Source organism: Stylophora pistillata, chromosome 2, assembly GCF_964205215.1.
Source record: "Stylophora pistillata chromosome 2, jaStyPist1.2, whole genome shotgun sequence".
Lineage (NCBI taxonomy): Eukaryota > Metazoa > Cnidaria > Anthozoa > Scleractinia > Pocilloporidae > Stylophora > Stylophora pistillata.
The window spans coordinates 36,935,295-36,950,286 of record NC_142520.1 but is presented as its reverse complement, the minus strand read 5'-3'; the positions used below and the strand labels follow the sequence as shown (position 1 = coordinate 36,950,286).

General features: G+C 36.8%; 1 protein-coding gene and 1 long non-coding RNA gene across 4 annotated transcripts in view; both read right to left on the bottom strand.

The window, feature by feature from the left end:
• The window catches only part of LOC148739328 (uncharacterized), a 78,450-nt gene that overhangs the window by 24,070 nt on the left and 39,388 nt on the right, over window positions 1–14,992 (bottom strand). The window lies entirely within an intron of this gene.
• Window positions 2,630–7,882, bottom strand: LOC148739331 (uncharacterized). Its single transcript, XR_015997368.1, has 5 exons — window positions 7,671–7,882; window positions 7,505–7,571; window positions 5,222–5,306; window positions 4,457–4,567; window positions 2,630–4,051 (listed from the first exon to the last, which is right to left on the bottom strand). It is a non-coding gene; the product is annotated as an uncharacterized LOC148739331 (long non-coding RNA).

Genomic DNA, 14,992 nt, shown 5'->3' with positions numbered 1-14,992 from the left:
AAGGTCCGCAATGCGTACGTAAATTGACGTAATTTAACGTAATTTTTGACGTAAATTGACGTAATTTACGTAAATACGTAAATTGCGTACGTAAATCGGCTAACGAAATTGAGCTGGTTATTGAGTTTCTATTAGAAGAGCTAATATCTGATTACAGTTGGATAGTATTCAGTATTGTTCCTGTTCATCAATAAAGCAAGATAACAAGCATACAATAGTCCTGAAATGTTCATTTTTAAGATGAGGGTTATGGCCGAACTTTGTAATTGAGGTCTCATTTTGATGATAAACACCCAAGGTTGCACATATAACCTGAGGATTTTTTTGACTAAAAGAAACGTCAGCATCATCTCCCCTGGTGGCCTGATAGATTCAGTCATGATTTTGTTTATGCACCAAAGTAGAATTGAGTTCTCAAGTTTGTAGGTTGGTTGTCTTTTCCAAGGCAACTGATATGAAATTAACTCTAAGGAAGTATTTCCTATGAGTATTTTTGGCATTTTGTGTACCAGTACACGAGGAACGAGCACAAAACTTCCCAGAAGGGCCGGGACATTTGGAAAATGATGTAATCTACACTAGAAGCCGTTGGGAGCTTGATTTGGTTTGAATGCATGACTAATTTTGGACAAAACATACAGGAAACGTAACACAATGCTGGGCATGGGTTTCCATTGTCCATTTCAGCACAGAGTTCTATTCTCAATTGATTGAGAGCAAATCATCTACTATAATTATTGTATTTGGGTTTTGTGGGACTGTATTTTTAATAAATATGTAATGTATTTTTAATAATATTTAGTTGAGGTAGGTGGATATGTGGTTGTAAATGCAAGAATTTAGGGAAAAAAGATGGGTGCCTGTGATGATCAGAACACAAGCAATATTTTAATGAATCATATGTTGAGTAGTACTCTGTAGTAACATTACTTTAACATTGCTTATAATTTTTAACCCACTAAGATTTACAATTGACCTAGAGGTTTTATTCAACAGATAGAGTATCACCATAATGGATTTCTGGAACAATATTCTGATCACTTAAACTCAACAGAGTTCAATGTACAGGTAAGTGCATGATGGTATCCTATGATTTAAAGTACCAGAATCTTTCAAGTTTTCCTATTATTGCTATTTCATGCATGCCAGTTTGTTTCCCAAATTCAAGCAATGTGGAGACTTGAAATGAATAGAAGAACTTGACATCATCATCTAAATGGTCAACTTAACATGCTATCAAAATTTGTCCTTCAGCTGAAATCTTACTAAGGAATGCAACTTTTTTAGTGTTTATCAACATACATAAACATAAATTATATCCAAGCTTCTGTTTATTTTGGTCAGCTACTATGTGTATCAATCAGCACAACCTGCTACCTGTAAATCTAATTTATTTCTAACGTGATTTATTGTTGCTGTACATCAGCAACAATAAATCAGTAGTTTACATCTGTACTAATTAAGTTATTACTTTTGCATTTATTTATTATGATACATGAAAAAGGCACCTTGATGTTTTCAGCTAATCAAGAGTGTAATTTTTCATGCATATCATTATTTTGATGAATAATTAATCAGAACCAAACAAGTAAACGATAAAAGAGTTATAGTCTACCAAATAAAGGCCTATTACACATGTATTGCTACCAATGTTAATTAATATCAATGCTCGTCTGAACCATTATGATGAGAATTTAGAAGACTGCCGAGCTTACAGAAAGTCATGAAATGTTAAGGTCTGAATAATTCTGAGCATTACTTGGAAAACATAATACTAGTCACATTTCAGTAACATTAAACTACTAGGATCCTAGAAGCAATGGAATATAGGCTTTGTAGAAAATCATTTGTGAAAACCAAAACATCACATCATTCCACATTTTGTGTTGCCCAACTACTTGTTTCAATACTGGCAAGTAAAATACATTTTAAAAAAACTAGAACATCATAAGCATCAAACTCCAAAACTGATCCTTAAAATGTGACAAGTTATACTTCATTTTCATGAAATTGCCATGAGAGCCAGTCCTTGATCGGTATTGTTCAATCGAGACTCCCATAGCTACTTTTGTAGTTCTGATATTTGCCTCCATTAATTCTCAATGGTGCAAGGAATGTGCAACTACAACACAACTTACTTCCCTTTATGGCACTTTCAGGAGGCTTCAGACACTACCATACACTTTCAGACACTCAGTGGTGCAACCCGCACTGATAGATCAAACTGATAGCTTTTGGCTTGCAAGAGTGCAATGACTCTTTTCAATGTAGTACAACCCCTACTGAAGATTCAAACAGTTAAATGTTGTCTTTTAAGAGCGGAAAAGCTCTTGCACAAGCTGTAGTTATAACACAAGCCGGTTCTGGGTGGGTTGATTTGTGTGAGAAGCCTTACCTCGTGAAACCATCACCAAAAAAAAATTACTTGAGGCCATGGTTACAACCAAGATGACTGACTCAGACTAGTGCGCTGTACAACACTAGACTACGTGACAGACGCTTGACTCTCGTGGAAAAATTAATAAATAAGTAAATCAAATTGTGCCATAACTAGGCTACACACTTTGTGTAGGCCACACAAAAGTGGTTCTTAATTATCATAATCCACCATTATAGACTGAGTCGTGACTGAGTTGTAATTCCATTCAAGGAAGGTTGCAGTTTTACTAACATTGGGCAGAACATAATGACATCGTGAAATGTGTCTTAGTATAATCATAAGTTGGCTAGATACTATTTTGTTAAGTACACGACCCCACAAGCTTTTTAGCTTTAATTCTTATCGTGTATAAATAAAGATTCTACTACTACAATAACTACTACTACTTCTTGAAGACACCTCTTCGATGATTTTCAACCAAATGTCCTTCCACTTTTATTCCAGCTGAAAATAGAAGGAATGGTAGTCTTGCCCTTCAGATCTTTCCTGCCACAAAACTGTTTTTTTTATTTCCTCTGGGCAGAAATGATGTTCACACACCTTAATGTATTCACTCTTATGAAAAAAGTGCCTATTCTATATCTATTTTATATCAATTTTTTAAACTATTTTCTACCTATTTTTTTGTATTTTTTCTCTATTTTCCAGACTAATTGAAAGCTGTTTTTTAACTATTTTAAAGCTATTATTTTGAAACAAAAAATAGTAAAAAATAGTCTGGTTTGCAAGTCTCAACTACTGTAAAAATAGCTTTCAAATAGAGAAAATGCGCGTGCAATTCATTGATAAAATAGTATTAAAATAGCATTAATGAAATATTAGTTATAAAATAAAATAGACATAAAACAGGGATAAAATAGAAAAAAAAACCAAAAATAGGATGTAAGTACATTTAAAATAGACATAAAATAGGAATAAAAGAGGAAAAAACTTGAAAAAATAGGAATCAAATACCAATAAAATAGACATAAAACAGGGATAAAATACACAAAATAAGGATGAAATAGACATAAAACAGGGATAAAATAGGGGAAAAAATCTAGAAAAATAGGATATAAATACATTTAAAATAGGTCCTAATGTATACTTCATGCAGGGTAAAAGGGTTTAAAAAAGCACTTCCAGTGTATGGATCCAGAATAAGGTGGCTATATAGTAGATTGAAAGTAGGTCAAGATTAAAAAAGCAATCCTCAGCCTAGGATTATCACTTTTGTGTGTTAAGTTGTAGCAATTTTCCCATTGCAAATGATTTCATGATCAATACTTCATATGTTTGTGCAACAACCTCTCTCTAGACTAGATTGCATGCATTACAGGAAATTTAAAAAATTTGTCACTCAGGAAAGACAAAGTTTTAAACAATGCCATTAATTTACTTCAGTCTTCAATCTGTATCCAAGGAAGTGACAACAAGTACTTTCAGTTTACACAGAAATGATAGGATACAAAATTTTCATAATAGAAAATTCACAATAGAAAACAGAATTCACAATAGAAAACAGAATTAACGTAGAATTAAATTTTAAAAAGCAAAGTTTGTCCTTGCATTTAGATAGCTGCAGTGGCTCCCTCTTTGTGGTTTTCCTGTGTTTCACTGTTTTCCCGTACTCTGAAATAAAAAACAACAGAAATGATCAATAACTGATATTTCATCCACCAGTAGATAATTTACTTGTTAGAAAGTTTAATTTGCTAGATAATTCCCTTGTGATTAGGGTTTCCTTGATGCAAAATGATGTAATTCACTGAATTGAACAGGTTTTGATAACTTTTCTATACTGCTTCAGTAAAACTTATGGCTTAAATTCATACTTCTGGGGCAAAAATTAGTCAAGTTGATATAGTTCTATTATGTGCCTTATAAAGCCAGCCAATTACAAACATTACACCTTAACCTCCTAAGCAGAGATCCTTTCTCATCCAAAGGGTATCTGCTTTTGGGAAGCTCTACCATACAAAATTGTGCCATCTTACCATAATCCCAGTCATGCAAAGGCAGCTGCATAATTCTTACCTACAAAATATCCTGGAATGGATCATTGAATTGACTTCAGTTCTCACGGTTGTCTTAGCTCTGAATTCTTTGTGCTCTTTACTTGTCCAAGTTTTGCAACCATAGCAAAATCTGTTTTAGGAACAAAGTTACATATACACATAAGAACAATTTTTATCGCAAGCACTCAGTATTGACTCAATAAAGACTCTTATTGCATCAGACACAAAAAGATGCACTTCTAATGTGGATTAGAATTGAGATTTTATGGGACAACCCCAACTGAGTGAATGTATGAGTGAATGCATCTTGGCACATCATCACCATCTTGGCAAAGTATAGAGATTGAGAAAGCTTGAAATCAACATCACCAAGCATGCTCCCTCATCTTTGATTCTTACTTAAATTAATTGAAAAACAAACAATTATTGTATGCAAGGATTAAAAATCGAATTACAGTGATCTCGAATTTTAGAACAATTAAGAGAGCATGAGGCAGGTACGGCGCATTTTCAAATTAACGATCAAAGGTATAATTCTGTTGCCCCCTCTTTCTATTTGGGAGGTGTTTAGGTTTCTCTTCTAGTGCATTAGCACAAGGGAGTCTGCAAACTCAAATTAAGTAAACGTTTACATAGTTTATGGAAACAGATCACTCTATAAGCTGATATTTATAGCCATTGAAATGCAACAAACTTTGGGGCCTATTCTGACCATGAATCAAAAGTACCTTCGCATTTGAATTAAACTTGGAACTTTGTATAAATAAAAAACAATTTCACTTACCTCTTTCACCATACTTGAATGATGGTGTTGTTTGCCTTCTATCATTGTTCTTTGTGTTGCTCATTGTGTCTAAGAGAGGCAAGATCTAAATAGAAAAGGCAAAATACCAACGGAACTCCACGCTTCTCCAATCGAGAGACAAGGTTCGTTTCGCCTGCCAAAACTAAATTCCGTGTCCCATATGTCACCAAATAGGGAAAATCACAAGATCCCATATATACGCCAACTGTACTAGATGTCAGCGGAGCATGACAAAAAAAATGGCGGATAAGAGCGAGGATCGTTCTTTGCCTAAAAAACTAGAGAAGAAGAAACTTTCGTGGACCTTACAACCAGTATCTTTCTCAACCGGGACTAAAGATACCTCGAGCAACATTGCAGCATTAGCCCCAGAACTTTCCAATGTCCACTCCTTCGCCCTCAGACGACCTCAGCACGGAGTCAATAACTTAATTTACTAATAATATGACGCTTCGCAACCGAATGACTTCACACATATGGAAACCGGTCAACCATCACCCAGTTTGTTAAGCCAGACTGCTGTTCCTTTCAAAAAAGGATTACAGTAAGACTTATTTCAGTCAATACAAAGATTATGATCATGAGCAGGGCGACAAATGCGACCCTTGGATGGACCTCTTAAGCCTTCAGAACACATTTTAATTTAGTGGTTTCAGTTTTAAAGAATCTGTGTAGAGATTTTTATGACCGCGAAACTTGAAAACTTCCACCCAATGTTTTCAAATTTGAACTCATCTTTATCTTGTCAACACAGAAACTGACTTTAGAGTACTGTATGTTAGTCAAGCTTGAATTCATAAATAAAATAGGTATAAAATAGGACAGGTTATTACACTTCACATCTAGTTGCTGTTTAAAATATTGTTGGTCGGGGATACTTTGAAGAAAATAGAATTAAAATAGACTATTTAATACCTATTTTGCAATGGATTAGAATCCAACTCAAAAAATATAAATAAAACAATCTATTCTATATCTATTTTGCAATTATTCAACATTTTCTTTAATCAAATAGGGTTGTGATAGCCTATTTTTTTCGTATTTTTCAAAGGAAATGGCTTTAGCATGTCCTATCAGCAGAAAACAGAAATAAAACAGACTATTTGATCACTATTTTACTGATATAGAAAATAAATATGATTAAAATAGTCTGTTTAGCTGGTTATTTTTCCATTCATTTTAAGAAAATAGAAATAAAATACACCACCTTGTTCAACCTTGCCTTAAAATATGGTTAAAATAGTGGCTCTATGTTCCCTTTCAGGTAAAATAGGAATAAAATATAAGTCTGAGAAAAAAAATTGTATAAAAATAGAGGTGATAGCATTAAAATAGACATTAAATAGAAATAAAATAGGTTTGTTTTCGTAAGGGTGCAGTCACAACAAATCCATCTCGGTGTTCTTGTCTCTTTATAGCCAAAAGCCAACGATTTTTAACTTTGGCTTCCAAAGGGAAAGAAAAAATGAAATGCCAGTTCTATTCCCTTGGTTTTCGTAAAACGAACTTTGACAATCAGGCACGCAGCAATATTTACTTCGGCCACCAGGCGCAGAACCCAAACAGTTGTCCGCCATGTTTTATTTTTGTCCATCCGAGCCTCGCTTTCATGGTTAAGCCCGTGGGCTTGGGACGAATGCGTGAAAGATCTATTCCTTCTAATCAGTAGTTCAATTTTTGTTGATTTAAGCTTTTTGTCAACATTACTTCTCGTCTAGTGATTTCCGCTAGAAAGACTGCCTCTTTTGCACACATAGTCAAAGATGGACGCAGAAAATTATGAAATATCCTTTGAATTCGCAAAACTTCTAAGCGCACAAATTGCCTGTACAATGCATGTATTCTCTGAATTCTAGAGCAAAACAACCTATATGAACTAGAAATAAATTATACTAACTTGTCAAACGTTTGTCTAGGTGTTCAACGCTGAAGATTCCCTTTTAAACTCTTTTCGGAGACTGAAGTAAAAATGTGCTTACGTTTCGCCTTAATTAGCCGGAAATCAAAATCGAAATCGAAAATCAAGAGAACTTCTTACCAGCTATCGACAGAAATTCGTAAAATCATATATTCATCTGAAATCCCACGCTGTGATCGAAACCAGGCGCAAATAAAAACAACATCAACAGTATTGCTAAACGTAAAGCGACCAGGGTAAGATCTGCCGTATGAGGACCACAGAGTCAACTTTAACTCAAGGAACAAACGGTTTTATGACTGACAAAGATGCTAATCATTTTCAAGTGAATACAATCGTCTTACCAAAAATTCACAGTACATGTCACTCGTCAACATCAACGTCCCAATTCAAACTTCTACCATCTTGAAACTAAACAGATAAGAAAAATGTATTTTAGATAAGTATAAATAACACAACGAAGTTTTCATCGACGAAGTGGTAACATAATTTACGACCAAGTATACAAACCAAGAAGCCAGCCTGTGCTGAAATAATCCCTTTAGATTGAAACGCTATCCAAATTCATTTGCTTTATACAAGCCTGGCTAAGGAATCAATTCGTGTTCTAATCCAAATTTCGTGAAACAAACAGTTTATACTCCACTTGAATTTACTAACGTAACATGGAAGTATGGAAGAAAGAGTCAACCCAAGAAACCGAAAGTAAATATTCTGGGACATTCTCCACTCCCATAAGCCCTTGCGAATAACTTCTTGACTTGCATGTCACGCAACCACCATAACTATACACTTCAAACTGCGCTGGTTACCAAACCAAGCACACTATGGGCCTGAAATTTGAAAACAGATACGAATTTAGACCCCCTTATGCCTGATAAGAAAATTTCGCGGCTCTTTAATTTTGGATTTTCGAATTTCAGGATTTCATGTGAAAATCAACAATTGTCGAAGATTGATCGTGTGGTGTAAGACTCTGAACAAAAGTGCATAAGTTACGTCCGCTCAACAAGATTGGATCGTCCTGCAACTGTACGGATTAATTCACCATTGACACTGTCAAATTTCAATTTCTCTGCACCTGGTGCTTATAAGATCCTTGATCTATTAATTGTAGAATATTGCTTGTGGCCAGTTCTCGCTCTTTTCACAAGTAATTAACTAAAAGAGCAGCTGTTTTAGTCCACATATATATTTTCAAAACCTTTAGACGTGAAACGAGTTTTGAAATCTTTCAGAGTTCTGAATATTGACCTAAAAAAAAAACCTCTATTACATTCTGTCATAAGTGTTTTGATTTTAAAAGCCGAAGATCAATTTCATCGATAACTGGTTGATCGTGAAAAAGGACAATTTAACTGGTATTACAGGGATTACAAGGTATCTCGAAAACACTGACCCCCAGTCCATCGACCCCCCCTACGGACCTGGTCCACGGACCCTCTACGGACCCCCCTTTACGGACCCCCCTTTAAGGAACCCCATGAAAAGACAATAATAACAATGACATCTTAGAGAGATTTGACTTACCATTGTTTTTTTGTTCGCGGTTGCAAAATTTTGAATTTTAATATTTCAAATATCGCTGTGGCAAAGAAGCGAAAAAAGTCGAATAAAAGTAAAAAATAAAGAAAGGAAAAGACCGATAACTTAGCTAACTTGTGTAATATATCCTTCTGTATTCACTGCCACCGATTGCCATGCCTCCGCCATTTGTTCAGTTCAATCTCCTGCGTGTTCATTGACTCGACCCAGGCTTCACAAAATAGTGCTCCTTCGACAAAGAAAGATGTCCTCAAGTTGTTCACTAGGCTGATTAGAGATCGCGGTATTTGACAGTTATGTGTTTACTTGCCAAATCTTTCGGCAGGGCGGCTTCATTGCCACGGTAATATTTGGAATATTAACATTCAAAATTTCAAAATTTTTCCTCGTCCTATGTGATCTGTTACTAAGCCGTCCCAGGTTGACATGGAATCTATTTGGTATTGTAATCACAGATGCTAAATGGGCCAATTATGAAGCCATTTCATTTCTCCGAAGATTTTGTGATTGCCCAGAGGAATATATATATAGGTCTGGGCTTTGCATTTAATCATTTAACCGTCAAGAAGCATTTCACAAGTAACTTTTCCCGTTAATATTCATACATTATCCAGCAAACAGGTAATGAGAATACTCGAACTTATCAGGTAGAAGTTGTTTTCTTGATTTACGCCAAATTCTCGCTGCTTAATTGCAAAGAAATGTGTAACTAGAGGGGAGAATTAATGACCATATTTGGGAGTCAAAGGGTAAATTCTCCTTCTTAAATTGTAGGTAGATCACAACACGTATCGAAAGTTTATTTTTTTGTTTTCCTCTTTTCAGTTGACCATAGCTAAAAGAGACCAGAGGAAAATTAGACACAGCTTAAAACTTGTTCAGTACAAGATACACGACAAAACTGTCACTTGCTTCGCTCCTGGAATGTCTAAGGCTGTTCTTTAGAAAAGAAACGAGAATTTTTCCTATGATAATCTTTCTCACAAAACATGACACTATCGACATTGCCGATCCCAGCACTATGCAGGACGCGTGTCATAAATGAACTTCCTAATGGACCTAATGCTCGCCATAGAGTCTCTGTGGCTTAGTGGTAGAGCATCAAAGCGCGGAATCCGAAGGACTGTGGTTCGATTCCCCATGGGAACTCAGCATTGTTTCTTTGTCTCGCGCTCTTGACAAGATATAAAACATCTTTCCCTATTTCTTTACCGAGCTCAAAAACTTCCGTCTTTGTTATTCTATTAACAACCCTTCTTTATTGAGAGCGGCACTTCACAAACAATCTACATGTGACTCTAGGGAAAAATACAAAACAGGACAAATTGAAATAAAAATTGACATGTGAACATTAGCAGAAATGTATTTGTACAAAGCAGTTAAGTGGATAAAAAACTAGATAACTCAGTAGTTACATTTGTTTGTCTCACTTTGTATAAAGAAGTAGGAGCAGTCCTTGAATTCGTAAGGTAGAATATTCCAAAATCTTGATAACTGAAAATAAATTATGGCCAACCGTTAGAGTAACTTTACACGAGGTATTATTAAATTTCTAAAATTGTTCTGTGTGTTTCTGGGAAACTTCCCAGAGGTAGGTAGCTTTCACTCAAATAATAACACAATTTGAATCGTACTGACATGTAGGATAAAAAGTTTATAAAACCCTAACGAAGACAAGAAGCCACTTAATTGTCTTACAAATCTTACAGAAAGAGTGGTTTGGGTAGGAGTTTTTGAATTTGTTTTTCGATCACTCATTTAACTAGGGACATTTTTCCCATGACCGCAAACGAATGGACCCTAAGCCTCACTAGCTCCTTCAAAAAAGTCCTACGAAGAGTTTTCAATTTTTTTCAACCGTTTTTCAGTCACTAATCCAGAATGAGCTGAGTCACTACTTCCTTTTCCAAAACTACGCGAGAACCGCCGAGTTACAAGCTCCGGTGAAGGCTTTTCCAGACGAATAGCAAGTGTGCGATCATGATACGCTTTTTTCAGACTCAATTCTCCCACATTGTGGTGTACACTCCCCAGCTCTTGGTAGATTGTTGCAACATCGACATGCTCAGGTCCGAGTTTTTTCAGACAAATGGCCAGTACGCAATCATAAAACTCTTTTGCTTGACTCAGTTTACCCAGGCCAATGTGCACATTGCCCAGGTTGTTGGACGTTCGTGCGACATCAACATGCTCAGTTTCGAGTTTTTTCGGACTAATGGCCAGTGCGCGATCATAAAACTCTTTTGCCTGACTCAATTCACCCAGACTAAAATGCACATTTCCCACGTTTTGGTACGTGCGTGCGACATCAATATGTTCAGGCTCGAGTTTTTTTAGACGAATGGCCAGTGCGCGATCATAAAACTCTATTGCCTGACTCAGTTCACTGAGGTTGCGATACACACTTCCCAGGCTGTGGTACGCTTGTGCGACATCAACATGCTCAGGTCCGAGTTTTTTCAGACGAATGGCCAGTACGCATGCAATCATAAAACTCTTTTGCTTGACTCAGTTTACCCAGGCCAATGTGCACATTTCCCAGGTTGTTGTACGTTCGTGCGACATCAACATGCTCAGGTTCGAGTTTTTTCAGACCAATGGCCAGTGCGCGATCATAAAACTCTTTTGCCTGACTCAATTCACCCAGACTAAAATGCACATTTCCCACGTTTTGGTACGTGCGTGCGACATCAATATGTTCTGGCCCGAGTTTTTTTAGACGGATGGCCAGTGCGCGATCATAAAGCTCTTTTGCCTGACTCAGTTCACCCAGCTTGAGGTGCACATTTCCCAGGTTTTTGGTACGTGCGTGCGACATCAACATGCTCAGGTCCAAGATTTTTCAGACGAATGGCCAGTGCGCGATCACGAAACTCTTTTGCCTGACTCAGTTTACTCAGGTTGCGATGCACAATTCCCAGGCTGTGGTACGTTTCTGCGACACCGACATGCTCAGGTCCGAATTTTTTCTGTCGAATGGCCAGTGCGCGATCATAAAGCTCTTTTCCCTGACTCAGTTTACTCAGGAATAAAGGCTGATAGTTTCGAAAGAAACTGTTTGGGGCTGCGTCGGTGGGAGTAACGAAATAATTTGTTTACTCAGGTTGCGATGCACAATTCCCAGGCTATGGTACGTTTCTGCGACACCGACATGCTCAGGTCCGAATTTTTTCTGACGAATGGCCAGTGCGTGATCATAAAACTCTTTTGCCTGACTCAGTTTACTCAGGTTGCAATGCACAATTCCCAGGCTGTGGTACCTTTCTGCGGCATCGACATGCTCAGGTCCGAGTTTTTTCAGACGAATGAACAGTGAGCGATCACAGAACTCTTTTGCCTGGCTCAGTTCACCAAGGCCAATGTGCACATTTCCCAGGTTGTTGTACGTTCCTGCGGCATCAAAATTTTCAGGTGCGAGTTTTTTTAGACGAATTGCCACTGCGCGATCATAAAACTCTCTTACCTGACTCAGCTCACCCAGGCCAAGGTGCACAATTCCCAGGTTGTTGTATATTCTTGCGACATTAGAATGCTCAGGTCCGAGTTTTTTCAGACCAATGGCCAGAACTTTTTTGTGCTCAGAACATTTCAAAACAGAAGACATGCGAAAAGACGTGGGCAGGTCGCTGGAAATTGGTGAAAGGTTTATAATGTTTGTACGGTTGTTTTGTTGCTTGGATACCGAAAGAAAATGCCTGCTTTGATTTTCGGTATTGTAGTGTTTATGCTGGGGTTTTTTTCTCCTTATTAAAAAGGTGACATTTATATTTCTTTGTGCACTGTGGTCTTATACGATATCTGTGAACTGAATGTATAATTATAAAATTATAATGTAAAATTAAAATGTAAAATTAAAAATGTATAAAATGATGAGTATTACTATTATATATATGGGCAGAATCATCTCGATTTAACTAGTCAGTACCGAAAAAACCACAGAAAATGCCTGCTTAAAGAGTCCCAGTAGCAACTGTGACAACTCAAGAAGAGTCATTTGAAGTTGAACAGGAATTATTTCACCAGGAAGTTGAAGCACCTGTGTCAACTTTCAATGCTGCTTCATCTTCACCAGCCTTGCAACAATCAGATTTCCTTAAGCTGCAACGGGAAATGGAGCTACTGAACGTACATTTAGCTGACTTGAAAGAAAAACTAAGTGATGTTGAAAATGAGAGGGATATTTTATTGGCGTGTCAGTTTTCAATTGACAAAATTAAAGATGACGAGTCTGCGGTTCTATTTTATACTGGATTCCCAAACTATGGAGCACTCATAAGCTTCTATAATTTTATTGAACCAATGCTGGCAAAGATGCAGTACTGGAAAGGAGAGAAATTTTCGAAAGAGAGTCGGCCATACCAAACAGATGATAACAGAAATAAGCCGGGGCCTTCAAGAAACTGTCATTCTTGGATGAATATTTGCTAATACTTATGAGGCTAACGGCTGGGTTATTTGTACGAGATCTTGCTGATAGATTTGGGATCAGCACATGCCTGGTGTCCAGAATCTGCATTACATAGATTAATCTCCTCTATGTGGAACTAAAAGAACCTTTCCCATTTCCAGCACAAGAACTCGTTCGCAAGAATATGCTGCAAGAGTTTGCTCAATATGCAACAACTAGGATTATTTTAGACTGTAGAGAACTGTTTATTTTTTTTCTGTGAATAATAATGTTAATTATTGTCAATGGGCTCTTTGAAATGTTATGTTTTAAGAATAGAATTTTGAAGCTCCTTCCCGTAAAGACATAGTTTAACTCGCATTTGATTGTCATGCCAATCACTTCCCTTATTTACACAATGTACAATGGTACCTTATCTTGATTTCACAAGCCCAACATCATCTTTTTTCCCGGAGTACTAACAACATTAATATTAATATTTCTTAATGTAGGGAAAGATTACACCTAAATCAATTTGTGCATTAAATTTGAGCTGGTGAAGGTGAAGCAGCATTGACAGTTGACACAGATGCTTTAACTTCTTGGTGAAATAATTCCTCTTCAACTTCAAATGACTCTCCTTGAGTTGCCACAGTTGCTACCGGGCCTCATTTTAGCAGGTATTTTGCATAGCTTTTTCGGTACTGACCAGTTAAATCGAGATGGTTCTGCCCATATATATAAATTTATAATTTCACATTTAATTTTACATTACAATTTTATAATTTTACATTCAGTTCACAGATATCGTATAAGACCACAGTGCACAAAGAAATATAAATGTCACCTTTTTAATAAGGAGAAAAAAATCACAGCATAAACACTTCAATACCAAAAATCAAAGCAGGCATTTTCTTTCGGTATCCAAGCAACAAAACAACCGTACAAACATTATAAACCTTTCCCCAATTTCCAGCGACCTTCCCACGTTTTTTTCGCATGTCTTCTTTTTTGAAATGTTCTGAGCACAAAAAAGTTGATTTTGTGATGAAGAATCCGTCCTTTCCATGCTGGCGCTTCAGGAGATTGCACCACCTGATTCGCTGCTGGACGTCATTCGGAAACGAGAAGAAATGCAGACCTGTTGGATTGCCTGTTATGTCATAATAGCTATTAGCACAACCAAAAAACGACACAGTGTATTCCTCTTCCTTTCGAAGAGGAAGGAAGAATATCATGTGTAGGGAAAGTATCATTCATTGTCGAAATATCTCGATGAAAAGGACAGAGCACCACCACATTTCGCTAAACTCTCACTAGAACTCACAACGCGACTCAACACTAACATCGCTATCATGTTTGCGCGGTTACACATTCGATATGGTGCCGGGAACTGTAAAAAGCGCTATTCTCCTTACTGTCTGTGGTACAACTCTTATGATGTCAATTCAGAGAATTTGTTAGTGGTTCAGATAACTAATACTCTTGTTGATATTTCAATGTCTTTTTTCTCATCAGTTGTGTGCCTGGATATAGTATTGATATTGTGCTCACTCATGGCAGTTAAAGGGTTCACAAATGGTTAGCCATGCAGTCTGCTATAAAAAATAGACTGCTGACACATGACAGACTGTAATTAGATTTATGTCTGTTTGTGCTATGAACTACACAAAGGGCATTTTGGGAAGCTTGAATAAGACTACAGTATGTGCAATAAGTCCTCCCTCTCTAGCTTTTCAAATTCCTCAGTTTTCTTCCCCAATCCAGTTGGGACAATGGTGAATAGTCCATTTTACAGTTGTGTGCTTGGTTACCAAGCCTTTGAATGGGAGTGAGGCTAGGGTTGACCTTGTTATGATACAAACCTTGCTGCCTTTCAAATGTAAATCACTTTGTTATC